This window comes from Apis mellifera, linkage group LG15 (assembly GCF_003254395.2).
Source record: "Apis mellifera strain DH4 linkage group LG15, Amel_HAv3.1, whole genome shotgun sequence".
NCBI classification, from domain to species: Eukaryota; Metazoa; Arthropoda; class Insecta; order Hymenoptera; family Apidae; genus Apis; species Apis mellifera.
The window spans coordinates 4,450,933-4,465,625 of NC_037652.1; positions in this window are offsets into that span (position 1 = coordinate 4,450,933).

Here is a 14,693-nt window from a genome sequence, read left to right on the forward strand (position 1 = left end):
CTCCCTATCCTCACCCCACTCCCTCCGATCCGGACCGGCTAAAGTGGTTTGTCTTTGATTTAACCACCACCGCCGCCACCGCCGCCACCGCCACCGTCGATGGAGGAACGCTTTTCCCTCCACGCACGTTGCCATCGTTCAACGTTTCCCGGAGGACGTGTGGAGGAGTTGCTCTACCTGCTAGATATGTACATATATATATATATATTTGTGATCGTGAAACGTTGCTAGGTTTATCGATGATCTTGACACGCTGGACGGCTTCGAGTACAATTATGTCGAAGATCTTTCGATCTGTCTTTGAGCGGCTTTGGCTTTTTGGAGGCGAAGGAAGAATGGAATGGAACGGTCGGTCGGTGGATGAAGGAAACCGGGGAAACTGGCGGCCACTGTTCGCGGTAGCGGCGTGGCTGTATGTATTGCCGCCGCCGCCGCCGCTCTTAACTCGGCGCACGGATATTGTTTACCCGACCATTTAGGTAATTGCTGGCCTACCGCCCTGCCAGCCAATCGAACGTAACCGGCGGATGAGCCTGCAATACCGAGGCCCTCCCTCCCCCCCGATCAATCCTCTCTCGTCCCGCGTGTACACGGATCTCTCTCTCTCTCTCTATCTCGCGATTTTTCCTCCCTTTTCAACTTTGTTATTGTTATCGATAGTAGTGCGCGTCTATAGATATCTGGCTTTTGTTTGTCGTTCGATCCGCGTTGCAGGAAGCATCTCCCCTCGTCTCCTCGATCATCGTCGAATTAGCTCGGGCCCAATCGTTCCACGAGATTGACGCTCTCCGATCGATTCTTTCCACGAAATTGGAGAGAGCTTTTTTTCGTCATCGAAAAACCCCGATCCCGGATTCGGATCGTTCGATGACCGAAAGGGGGAAAGCGAGGTTTTGGAATGTAATCCATAACCTGAAGTTGTAAAGCGAGCTTTTAGACGGAAGAAGAAGTAACGGAGGAAGTAGTTCGATCGAGGAAGAATGGAAAGATTTTCAAAAGAGGCTCGAGAATGTAAGCCTCGAAACTTTGAAACTATTCGCACGTGTGATATCGAAATTATTAATCGTTCAATTTCCCTATCTATCCCAGAGAAGGAAAAAGAACTGATCTGACAACACGTCTGAAAAGCCCGTTTCAAAAACTAATTTTCCTAATTAACCGCAAACAGCCGAATTAACGGCTGTTCAACACGGCCGACCATAATCGCCTCCACACCGTAAAAGGGTTAAACGATCGAAACGTATTTCCCAAGTCGTTGGAAATGCTCGCTCGGCTTTGCCTTCTCTTCATCCGCCCGCTAATAAGCTGTAATAATAGGGCGGCTCACCCTCCCCCCTTCCACCCCCTCCCTCGCCTCGCTCGAATCGATAAGCATAATGAACCAGATCAAATATTTATAATCCTTACGAGGCCGCTTTATCGAGTTTTACTTGGACAGTACAGATGTTCCTGATTCGCGTAATCGCATCCAGTTTGCATCCAGGGCGGAGGGGGAGGGGAGGGAGGACGAGGGGGAGTGAAGAGAATATCGCGCGGCGGTAACTGGAAACTGGCTGAAGCCCGTTGGTTTTCCAGCGGAAGGCGGAGGGAGAAGAGGGGAGGGGAAGGGAGGAGGAGGAGGTGGTGGTAGGGGCAGCTGGTAGTTGGCCAGCTACTAATTTTCGCCCGCTCGCCGCCGCCCGGCTAATGAGCATTATCGTAAATTTATTTCGGGGTATATACCACGAGCCGGCACCCGGCACCCGGCCACCGCATAAGAACTAACAAATTAATTTAATTCGTAAATGACACGTACGGCTTGCACGGTGCATTTACTGCATTGAATGCCGGCGCGCCGGGCGCGGCTCAATTTGCAGGCCGGCCACCAAAGCTTAATTAAAAATTTACACCGACAATGCGCCACGTTCCGCACGTGCCCCGATTGTTGTTGTTGTTGTTGTTGTTGTTGTTGTTGTTGTTGTTATTGGCGTTCAACTATCTCTCGGTGACGAAAGATTTCTTGCGCGACGAGGGTTCTAAAACTCGTGGAGGGAGGAGGAGAAGGGGAAGAGAGAGAGAGAGAGAGAGATCGAAGATGCGCGTTAATAAGCGGAAACTCTTTTCGAAACTCTCTCATCGACTCGGTGGAATAGAAAGGAAAACAGGTTGTTAACCTGTGGAAGATTGGGGTTGGTACCCTTGGCGAGGTCGCAGGTGGAGCGGACCGGCGGATTATCCTATACCTGGCAAAGTGATGTGGGTTTAGGCGAGCGTCCCTAATAGTTCCGAAACGGTGCAAGCGGAGTCGAAGGGATAGGCGGTGGGAAAGGGGAAAGGAGATGAGGAGAGCGAGAGGGCGGTATAGGGGTTGCGCTGTTGCTAGAGCAGGATAGATCGATACGCGAGCGCGAGGGAGAAGGACGGGGCGATGGGACGCGCGATCGGGCGGAGAAAGACGTAAATATGGAATAAGGGGCGAGGGGCGAAACAGAGAAAGGACGAAAGGTGGAAGGTGGCGGAGGAGCGGGGAGGAGGAGAGGGAAGGGGAAGGGGGTAGTTTGGAACGAAGATCGAACAGACCAGCCGTGACCAATTTGCGCCCGTTCCTGCTCTCGATTCCGATCCCGATCTCGCTCTCCCTCTCTCTCTCTCTTTCTCTCTTTCATCCACACTCTCTCGTGCACGCGACACACACATACAGGCATATATTCGCCCGTGCGCGAACACTATCCAATCTCTATACGCGTACATTCGTATAGTGTAAGTACACGCGTATGTATATATATATATATATATATATATATATATATATATATAGACACACATGAACGAGCGGAATCTTCCTACCCTCTCGCGACGAGTATAGTAGCCCGTACTACTACTACTATTACTACTAATGGTAGGAAACGATGGCAAAAGATAGTCGGCCGGGGAGGAAAGTCGGCGCTCCGTTGTCGCTGTGCTTGTGTACACAGCGCCGGCCACCCCAAAAGTTTCACGCCTATCTGGACCGACGCGGCACCCACTTCTATCCGCGCCACGATAATTGGCCAATTAAAACCGGCCGAGAGCGTTCGAGTTACCTGGCATCCGATAATTATACGGTATCCTCGCGGTGGTTCGACCACCACGTATCCACGCGACCAAGGGAGGGCGCCGGAAAGGGAGGTGGCACCCCGCACTCCACCTGGCCTGAAGGGAGGAACCGGATGGATCTGACGTGGAGGAGGAGGAGGAGGTGGAGGAGACGGTGGAAGGAAGAGAGGAAGAGAAGGTTGGAATCGACTATTCCGATTACGTGGCTTCGGGATTCTCTCTCTCTCCCTCTCTCTCTCTCTCTCTCTCTCTCTCTCTGTCTCTCCTCGCAGCTTGTCCTCCCCCGCCACACCCCCTCTCGGGCCTTCCCTCTCGACGTCCTGTCCTCTTCTACGTAAATCAATGCGGCCAGCACGCCCTCTTCTTAACCCCGTGACGCATGACTGGAATATTCCTCGGTTCTCCGCGTTCATCCGCGGTCTGTTTACCGGGACTCGTTTCTATCCCCCCCTCTCCCCTTCCCTCCATCGAGTCGATATCGATGTATAACGGCGGTTCGATCTCTTGATTTCGTATGTGTGTGTGTGTGTGTGCGCGCGCGCGCCAGGTGACTCGATAAGAAGGGTGGACGGGTTGGTTGTGCTTGGACTGGTGGAGAAACTGGTGGCTGGCCGGCCGGCTTGATCGACAGCTCGTTAGCCGGCATGTTAATTGATTCGATCCTTCGGAGCGGGGAGGGAGTGGGGAGAGGGAGGATGGAGAATTCGATGATTTTCAAGTAAGAGGTTCGGATGTTGCGAGGATCGATGGAAAATTGTAATCGTTTTTTGTTTGGGTTGCGGAAATTCATCTTGGCGGAACGATGAAATATAATTAACGATGTTTCAATTATTTTATCGCAGTAGCAATTTCACGTACAATCGCTTTTTCGAAATTATCCCTCGCCACGAGAGCGAGAGTAAGAGTGTCCAGTCGTCTCGATTATTTATTTATTCGTATTCGGATATCGTATTCGATTCGCGCGCACCCTTTCGATACATCCCTCGCGAATTAAGATTTTCGATTTTATGCAAATTGGATTTTTACGTAATTGGATTCCTCGCACGTTGGGACGGATGGATTTTCGAAACGGACCGTTCGATGTTTTTCATTTATCTTAACTATAAATTGTTCACGAGTGAAAAAAGAAAAAAAAGAAAAAAGAACCAACGCTTTTCTCAATTTTCATCTCGAAAATAAACACGTACAATTTTCATAATAAACAGTCCATTTATAATCGTGGTATTACAATAACACGTGATTTACCTTACCCGGGCGTAATTTCATGCATAATATTGCCGCACCGGAAACGCAAATAGAAAACGTTGTGTCCGGGCCGAAACAAGCTCCCTCCCTCCTCGAATAATCGAATATCCGATCGAATGGAAATAAATATTTGAAATATTTTTTTTTTCTTTCAAATACAACACGCGCACGCACACCGTGCCGAGCCGAAAATGGAATTCGTATCGGGATGCATGTCTCATTAAGAATGAGTTTTCCAGTTTGATTAATCCCGTGGCCGGGTGATTGATCGTTTACCCCTAATTAGAGATCGGATAAGTCGTGAAAAAGTGGATGAAATTACGCGTGACACGGGAGGAAATTAGGTCCTCGGCGAACAGAATGATGTATGATCGTTATACTTCAGTAACCTTAGCGACAACCGCGTTAAGATACTCGTGGATACGAGGCTGCTCTATTTCCGATGGAACCTTCTTCCAACGAGGTAATTATCCTCTTAATTAGAAGCATAATTCCCCGTTGACGTCTCGTTCTCTCTTTTTGAACAGACTCGGGTGAAAAATAAAGGAGGGAGAAAAAAAAAAAGGAAAAAAAAAAAGAAAAAAAAGAGGAAAGGAAAAAAAGGAGAGGAAGATGGAAAAGTGGACGAGAAGATTTATGAAAATCTTTTTTCTTTCTATTTTTATTTTTTTTTTGTTTGGTATATCATTTTCCACATGGTTGCGATCAACATTGATGCAACAATGGCCGGTGACTTTTAATGCGTAATCGCGTAAACGTTAATTGTTGGCGATTATCGATTCATACAATTAACATTTTCTATAGACTATTGAACACCGATTGATGTTAATTACTAAGCCCCCCTTTGTTTAATAAAGCTCGTTTTCAAACGATTATTGCTCGCCCCGCGTATCGAGCTCGCGTTATTAGCGGATAGAAACGTAATTGAAAACGCGCCACCAAGAATCCGATATTCCAATTCGTGACGCTTTCATCTTGCTTGCACGTGTCAAAAATAAAATTATCAATTAACAAAAAAAAAATCTATCGCGTTGCTCGCGAGCTTGAGAATATTTCCCTCGGAGAAAAAAAAAGAAAATGAAAATAAAAATATTATAAGTGTCGAGGCGTAAATTTATCCGCGAAAAAAATAATATTAGTAACGAAACCGTTTCTCGAACAATTTAAATGCAACATTACAATCATTAACACCCAAATGCACATTCGTCCAAAACTCTTCGAAAACTCCAAAATCCTCGAAATTCCATCGAGGCAATTTCCATCCAAGGGGAGGATCGAGGAAGAGCGGGCTCTCCTCCAATTTACGCTCGGCCGCAGAGTGAGCGTAGCCCCGTAGTCAAAGACATCGAAACGGGCGTACACTCGATCTAACGGGGAACAATGGCCGTAACGGGTATCATAATGGATCTAATGACGGCACAGCTTTCCGGATAATTCGATGTCAAGGCGGCGTTTCCGCCACGATTTCCAAGTGACGCGCGTGCGAGGATAGGTCTGGGGAATAGGGCCCAAAGGAGGTGATTATACGCGCTCGTGCTCCAACGATGAACGGTTGGCAAAAGGGTCGTTCCGTATATATATACATATATATAATATATCGCATTAGGCGCGGGGGTGAACCGAGGCCGGGTATCGCTTACGCGTTATTATTGCAGCGATACGACACGCTACGGTGTCACCCGTGACCTCCCATGGGGGGTTTGCCACCGTATCATATACAATGTAGGTACCAACTGTCACACCATAGGCGAGAGGCGGCCAGGGTATTCCCCCGGCTGGAAACCGGCTAGGCGTGCTTTATGGTGCGTCAAATTAAAAGATTCCCTCCTTTGCGTACCCTAACTGCGATCCGATCCACTTTGGCCCCCCGGTTTACGATCGGAGAGAGATCGGGCCGCGGAATCTTGGCCGAGCGATCGAGCCTTAATTCGCGGCCAATGGACCGTCGTTACGGGTGAAACGTGGCGAGAAAATTTTCTAATTCGTCGGCACCGGGATTTCTTAATCGTTCGGGAGTGTCGACGGGGGGGCGATTCGAGATATATCGTCGAGAGAAGCGATTCGTAATCGTTTTCTAAAAAGAAAAAAAAAGATAGAAATAATAGAGAAGATAATTTTTGAACTTTTGAAGAAACGAAGAGATAATTTCTTGATGTTTAATACGTTTCGTTTCAGATTCTGTATATACATCTTGTCTGATATTTGTATCTTTATTAACAAATAGAAATTATATTTGAAAAAAACTTTCTAGCACTTTTATTCTCCCCGTCAAACTTCGTACTTTTATTATTTAACATTTCCAGTAAGCGAACCTTCACGCATACAGATAAAACATGAATTATTAAACCCATTCTTCCCCCCCAATCCCCAACCGTTCCAAAATTCCCCGTTCAATCATCCATGAGATTCGAACGATATTTCCAAACCTCCAAACAGGTCGTTACCACAATTCATCTAGAAGCCACCCACGAATAGTTTCGCGTCTCTCTCTCTCTCTATCTCTCTGTCGCCTTTCCCCGAGCGAGATCGTTCGCATAAATATCATCCTCGGTATAACGAATCGGTTCGATAATGATGGGCCCGATTAGCCGAGAATCGTGGCCAAAATTCGAATCGGCGGTCGATTAACCACACCACTTTGCACGTTTTCCAAGGAAACTCGGTCCAAGTGTCGCGCGTACGCTTGAAATCGCGTGAATTCGAACAGAGGGGGACGGATATATGAATTTCCGGGCGATGTGCCACTCGCCGTGAATTACAACGCTCGATCCTCCTTAGCCACCCTCCTCTCCTTCTCTCCGCGAGATCGTGTACCGAGAATTATGCGCATCAAACGGCGTGTATTTGCATATTTCGAACGAGCCAGTGACATAGGAGAGGGGCGAGAGAGAGAGAGAGAGAGAGAGAGAGAGAGAGAGAGAGAGAGAGAGAGAGAGAGACGTTTGATAGAGGATAATTCGTGGATGCGCTCGACAACTCGTCGGCCAAGATGCTCCACGTTCGTTTGCTCCGGGTTATTTTTGCGGTCTCCCCGCTTTGTAAATAGCGGGAGGCCGCCGTTTGAAACGGCGGAAAATGATCCGGTGGTTTATAACGGCCCCCATTATTTAATGGCGCAAACTATGATCCCACCGTGGAAACATCTTGTTTCAAGCTAGTTTCCATTAGACTTAGCCGACGATCGTCCATTTAATAAACAAATGGTTCGCGCGCCTACGAGTTGCGCGCAAATAATAATCGGCCGGTTTGCATAATCCTCTCCACCCCGCCCGTTCCTCCGGCTTAATTCGCCCGCCCGTTTTGTCAACTTGACAATAAGGGGGTAAAAAACAGGAAAAGATGGGGCAGGGGAAGGTAAACAAGAGGAATTCCTTTTCGCTTCCGTTGGAATGAAGTTTTCGAGTGTGGACACAATTGTCAAAGAATATATATATATATATAAAAATATCTTTCCTCAGATTCTTAATCATTTCATACCGTTCTTGTAAATGTTTATCTTGGATATTTTTTATTCATCGTTGCATTAAAAATTTACAAACCTTCCTATCACCTTCCTTCTTCGACGAAACTTTACCCCTATTTTAATTCACTCTTTTTGGAAAAAGAAAAAAAAAAGAAACAAGATACGAGATTCATCGAGAAAGCGGTAGCACAAAGGGAGATCTCGTAACTTGCGACGCGTTACGGTTCCTCTGCCTCCTCGTGGGCCGAACTCGGGGCGACGTTTCGAATTCTTAACGACTCTGTACCGCGTATTAACGACGCGGTCGGTCGGTGGCAATTTCGCGCGAGACTTACGGCCGTGGCCCATCGCGGCTCGTTAGTAAAAATAATCCTCCTTCGTGGGAAAGGGGGGGTGGAAAGAAGTCAGAAACGCGAATACGCGGCGTTACACGCGGCTGGCAATGGAAACGAACGAGTCTATAAGTCCGTGTCGAGGCGCGAATAAACCGGGACAGCTCTTGTCTCGGACCCCGTCTCTCTTTCTCCCTCTCCAACCATCGACGACGACTACGAGGTTCGATCCTCCTCCCCCGTTAGACGTTTCGCCTCTTCAAAGTGTCAAGTGACAAACGGTCCCGCTACCGAGTAGGCGTAGTCGTCGGGGTGGATATAATTTGTCAGGAAATCACCCAATTAGCCTCCCAGTTATGCGGCCCAACAGATTTAACCAATTAGTTTAGCTATGCGAGCCCTAATACATTTCCACGCCGCCGCCGGCTACCGAGCCGCACCTCTCTCTCGCCCTTCTCTCTCATTGCCCCCTCTTCTCTCTCTCTGCGATTCTTTCGTTCCTCCTCCTCGGATTTTCGCTTCGGTTCTCACCGAATGGATGCATATGCGTTTCATTATAAATTAATTCAACTTAACAAATAAGAAAATTACGTGCAATTTCCTAGCATAAGAGGATGAAAAAGTTATCTCGAGTTATTATCCCTCCTATAAGAATATACGACTCGCGTGAAAAGAAAAATCGATGCAAATTCGATGCGGTTTTCCATTTAATTATCCTCCATAGGAAGAGATCCGTCCACGATGGGACACAGAAAACTCAGGCACGTTCTGCACATTCTGGACGCGCGTTCCACGCGCGCACACAGCCGGGGGAAAGTGGTTAGTATCTATTTATAGAGGAGTGGATCGTCGAGCGGAGTGTTCTCTCCGCGTCGGATAGGGCGGACAGGGGGAGAGAGAGAGAGAGAGAAAGAGAGAGGGAGAGAAGGGGAGAAAGTGGGGCTGGTACGTACAGAGAGTCGAGAGGTGAAGCAATTTGTCTCCCTAATGAGATGTCACCCCATCCGCGCGCGTGCAGCCGCGGCCAGTAAGGAGACGGAGCGGGACACACGGTGAAACCGATCGAGCAGAAATTCCCCGCGCCTTCCGCTTTTTCCACCACCGAAGAGTATCCTTCGCGGCGACCCTTGGTGCTGATTTTTTTTGACAGTGACCGATGTATCTCGCCCTGCCTCCCTGTGAAAGAAGAAACGGATCGAGAGAGAGAGAGAGAGATTCGTCTTAGATTCCATTCGAGTTAACGAGTTTGAACGAGGGTGGTGTATTTTTATGTTTTTTCTTTTTTTTCTTTATATGAGTAAGTATACATATTGATGTAAATCGTATTGTTTTGGATAAATCTGATCTTGGAAAAATTGTGTATCGAAAATTTGTGTACGTGTAATTTAATTGGAAGGAAGGTTGACGATAAGATTGATGAAAGTCAAGAAAGAATGAATTTATTATTATTCTTAAGAATTTCTTCTCTCCTGTCATCGAAATGGAAAGAATTTTAATAGGAATTAAATCAAGGAAATGAAAAGTTGTTTGAGCAAGGATACCAAGTTAAATGGAAAGTAAAATAATATTTGTAAAAGACGAGGGTGTATGAGTAATTGATTAACCGTCATAAATTTCCTGACGAAAATTGCTTCGAATTACGTACTTCAAATTAACCGTCTGCGAAACACCGAAAGACACGTGGTGTAAAAAATGATCCAATCTTCCCCAGGCACGTTTACGAACCGAGAGAAAAAAAGGAAAGGAAAGGGGAAAAAAAAAAAAAGAAAAAAGAACGATTAATACCGCGGTATATACAAAGTCTAGCACGTCTATATAAAGCTTAAGCCATCCTGAGCAAACAGTACACCGGGTAATAACGTTAATGACTGCTCGGTTGCCTGTCCCTTGCACCGAATAAACCGTCCCTCCCTGGAAACCGCCCATGTCGCTGCCGCAAACGAATATACGAAGCCACGAAGCGATAAAACGAAGGCAATGATTTTGTCAACGGGCTCAAGACGTTCCGGAAATAAGCGTCCCGATCGCGCGATAGAAAAACGAGAGACTCTCGTCGACTGCTCGGTTAGGAAACCTTCGTTTTTATCTCTCGCGAGCGAGACCCGACCCGGTTTCGTTAACTCTGCTCCCTTCTGCTCCCTTTCCTTCGAATTACCTTCCTTTTTTTCTTATTTTTATTGTTCTTATTACAAACAATATTTCTATTGGCAAATATAAGGAAATATTGTTGTAAGATAAGTTCGTAAGATTTCATAGACAGGTAATGTAGAAAAATAATATAGGTTCAAATATATAATGAGAAACGGAAAGAGGCAAGGGAGAATTTTATTGATGCACGGTCATCGCAATACGTGAGGTCCTTAGTCCTCGATTTTTACGCTCTTTTACGCGGTAATCGACACGCAACTGCGGACTTTTCAAACGTTTAGGGGCATGAAATCGTGAAATAGTTGCGAAAATTCACCGAATCAATGATGGATGAAAAAAAAAAACACGTCTATATATAAAATCTTATAAAAATACGATTAGTAAATTAGTAAATTTTTGAAACATTATCCATATTCATTGATTAAAGAAACAACTCTTTGCCTCCAATTCAATGTAATATTTCCACAAATATCACGTGATATCGATTAATGCACTATTTTCGTTCTTCGAATTGAGATTCAATTCCGATACAAGTTAAAAATTATTCGGCCCTGGCCTAAATTAAAATAAAATAAGAATTTAAATTAATCATTTGCCTAGATCGTATCGCGCATCGACGAGTTCATAAAGAACGCAGGAATTGGTCGAGCAAGCCTCGCGTATTCCATCATTATCCAGCCAGCTCCCTTTTTTATTCCTCCGGAATAAATCCCCGTGCTTTAATCGCGACCAAGAGAGATCGATCGAATGGAGTAACACGGAAAGAGAGAGAGTGCGTGTGTGTATATGTGTGCACGGTCAATGGGAGCACAGTCGGAGTACAGGATTGCTCTGGTCGATTCTAATTGAATCGTCCTTTGGCCTCTAAGCGATCACAGTTCCGCCCGCTGTTAGAACGGGCGACCCTCTCCTCGGCCTCTATTACGCGTTTCCAACCGGAGATTCCACGCGACTCGTCTTATTTTAGACGAGCGATCCAGCTTTTTCCCCGAAACCCCGGCGCGCGGACCTACGGCATCCGGCCGCGATAATTGTTCGAAAATTAATTTCCTCCGATCTGGAATTGGCGTGAAACGAGGTTTGAATCGAATCGGAGAATGAAACGGAAGAATTTTAAAAGGGAAATTGGAAAACATCCGTACGATGGTTACGTATATAAGAACAGTTGACGAAAACAGTTGAAATAATGTAAATTATTCATTTTTATTTTCATTCTTACCTAATTAGTCCTCTAATTAGAACACGCATCAACTGTGATATACAAACTGTCTAATCTCCCCTTCAACACTTTGATACATTCGAATATTCAAGCCCCAATTTAAGTTCCAATAAGAAATTATTAAAAGAAAATTATCAAAGAAGTGATAAAGAGCAAACGTGGACAGGTGGACCAATTAACCGACATACTTATATCTCTCGCGTCTTACACCCACTCGTATCCACCACCCACGCGCGGTGTGGGTTCACAATTGCACGCGACGGCGCCCACCAGCCGTTATTTTTAAAAACCGTCCTCGGAATTTCTCCCTTCTTCCTCCACCATGCTTAATTCCGTCTCTCGATAAAAACCTCGCCTTCCCTCCTTCCTCCGCCTTCCCACCCGCGCTTCGCGACGTGAAAGAAAGAAGAGCGAATCGAACGTGGAAAGCAAGGTGGCGAGGTCCGCAGGTGATCGCTCGAAAAAAAAAAAAAAAAAAAGAAAAAACGCCTCCAGCCAATATTAATACAACCCCTACCCCCGCCATAAGACGATCCCCCTCCCTCCGACGAGGGGGGAGCGCGCACGCGTGGGGTATTAAATTAATGTAGTCGACTCCTAGGTCGGCGATTAAACAAAGGGTGAAAATTGAGCACCGCGTGCCCCCCCTCCTCCTCCTCCCTCGCTCCCCGCCGCCGCGGTGGCGGCGGCGGCGGCGGCGTGCTCGGCCACGAAACGGCGCATCGGCTACACCCACCCTCGGCTCGATTTCGTCGCTCGATCGCTCGTAACGCGTGGACAGCGTGGCCAGAGTGTGTGTGTGTGCGCGCGCGTGTGTATGTGTATATATCGCGCTATTGGGTCGCGCTCGCGCGCGCTCCATGCATATACGTACACTGCCATCACGGACGAGTAATCGTCCCCACGTACAATCGTGTCCGCCCGCTTTCACGGATACCACCTGGGGAGGAGGAGGAGGAGGAGGAGGAGGAGGAGGAGAGAGGTGGTGTCGTGGTGTTCATGGACGCCGGGTTTTCACGGGTTATATCGAAATTTCGGTTGTCTGCGAGTCGAGGAGGGGGAGGGAGCGCGCACACGCGTTTAATATATGTAAACTGGCGGTGACGGTGGCAGTGTGTATATGTATATACGTGTATATGCGTGTGTACGCGTGTATACGTTGCCGGTTATACCTATGTACACATCGGCCGACCGCCGTGGGGCGGGCTTCGTTCGTTGAATGCGGTTTAATATTAATGGGAACTGATGATAAGCAGCGCAAACAAGCGTCGAGTCTCCCGGGAGAGATCTGCCTTCTGTTACCCCGGGTGCAGTGGGACCCTGTGCGCTACACGCGTATATATACGTTCGCGGGAGTGGAGTATACCGTGGAGGAGGAGGAGGAGGAGGAGGAGGAGGATGGCTATACGCCGCCGACACAAAGATGTCGACCTGTTTCGTTTTTCGACTCACAACGGTGGGGAAAAACGGTGTTGCGGCAGATATATCGGTGAAAAAGAACCATTTATCGTAATGACAAATATTTTCGAACGAATTAAACTTGATCTTAAACAGAGAGAGAAAGAATTAAAAAAAGAATATCGTACTTCCATTTGATCGACGAAAAGAGAAGAAATATTGTAGGTGATCGATATGTTTTACGCGTTTCTTGTAAAAATTGGAAAGAATAACGGGGGGAAAATCAGGGGCACTTGGGTAATCGGTGGGTATAAATACGGTCCCATACAAACACGAGCGCAAATGCGGGGAATGGTGACTCTTACACGCACAGATGCACGTACAAATGAGGGAGAACTCGGGCCGGGGTACAGGGAGGGGGTAGGAGGGGCTCGTTTGCCGGTACTTACTTTGGTCGCCTCGTCCTTTTCTCTTCAACCCTGCGTGTGTGCCAGCAGCTCTCTGTGGACACGAGCCCCCTGCCTGCCTCTCTTCCCGTGGCTCCACGATTGTGCCCCGGCTAACCTATTCGGTTTCGGCGCGAGTGTTTGCTCGGCAAATTAGAAAACGATCGGCGATCGACTATTCTCGGCCGAATAGGGAGACGAAACGCACTGTGTTGGGGTTGTTTCGAACGTTAGGGAGAACTTAATGCGCCGCTACGAATCGCTTCGCTAATACGTTATAAATTCCCGGGGCGTTCGTTAACGAGGGGAGGGGGTGGGGGAGGGTTTGCGGTTTCTTTGCACTTTGTTCGCGTCAATTTTACAAATTTACGCGTTGGAGAAGAGAGAGGAGAAATCTCGATGATCCGTGACGTCCAACACTGACGAAAACACTGAAAAAGGAAACGTGTACATGAAACATACGCGGATGATTTGTGTCTCGGAACAGATCTCGTTTCGAGGAATTTCGAGGCCCATTGCCTGCCAAATTTAGGGCGTATTCCCGCCGTAACCCTGGCCAGGATCGTATTCAACATCCTCGTCATCACGACCGCCTCCGCCGCTTCGCTATCCGCGCTTGATTAAATGGCTCCACGCTCGCTTACAACGTTTATTAGAACGCTCCACTGAGAATCTCCTCACGACATGCTCCTCCTCTCTCGATCATCCATCATTTACGAATAATCCACTCGCTATGATATTCTAAATTCTAGATTTAAGAAAGATCCGTTTTCCATAATCATCTAATTATCCCCTACTCGTCGCTCACTTCATGCAAATCCAAACTGGATAAAGAAACATTGTCGGTTTCGATCTAATACATAAGCCAAGCCAAGATTCGTGGGAACAATATGAAACCGAGATACTACCACTCGAGCGGGGAATTCATCCGTGGCGAATAATCGAGCATTGGCAACTAATTTGGCCGACGATCATCGTCGAGAGACGATGGTGGTGTACACCGATATCTCGGTGGTGCACGGATATTCTCGAAGCCGCAACGAGAAGTACAAAGCCTCCCTCCTTTCACCCCCCTCTCTCTCTCTCGTAGCAGTAGTAGTAGTAGTAGTAGTAGTTTCCTAGTGCTACTAGGTGAGGAGGGAATAACCCAGGTGGAGAGAGACGGATAGATAACAAGATAGATGTGTAGAGAGGGAGGGAGGGAAATTGCAGAGGCAGAAGAGGAGGCGATGGAGGTGGGAATAGGGATTCCATTATTTAACCGAGGTAGTTTAGGCGAGTATTAGGGGTTTGAGTTTATGACACCCCCCTCTGCTGTCCGGATTGCCTATTAATACGATATGAGGCTGGCCCGCCTCTATTCCGCA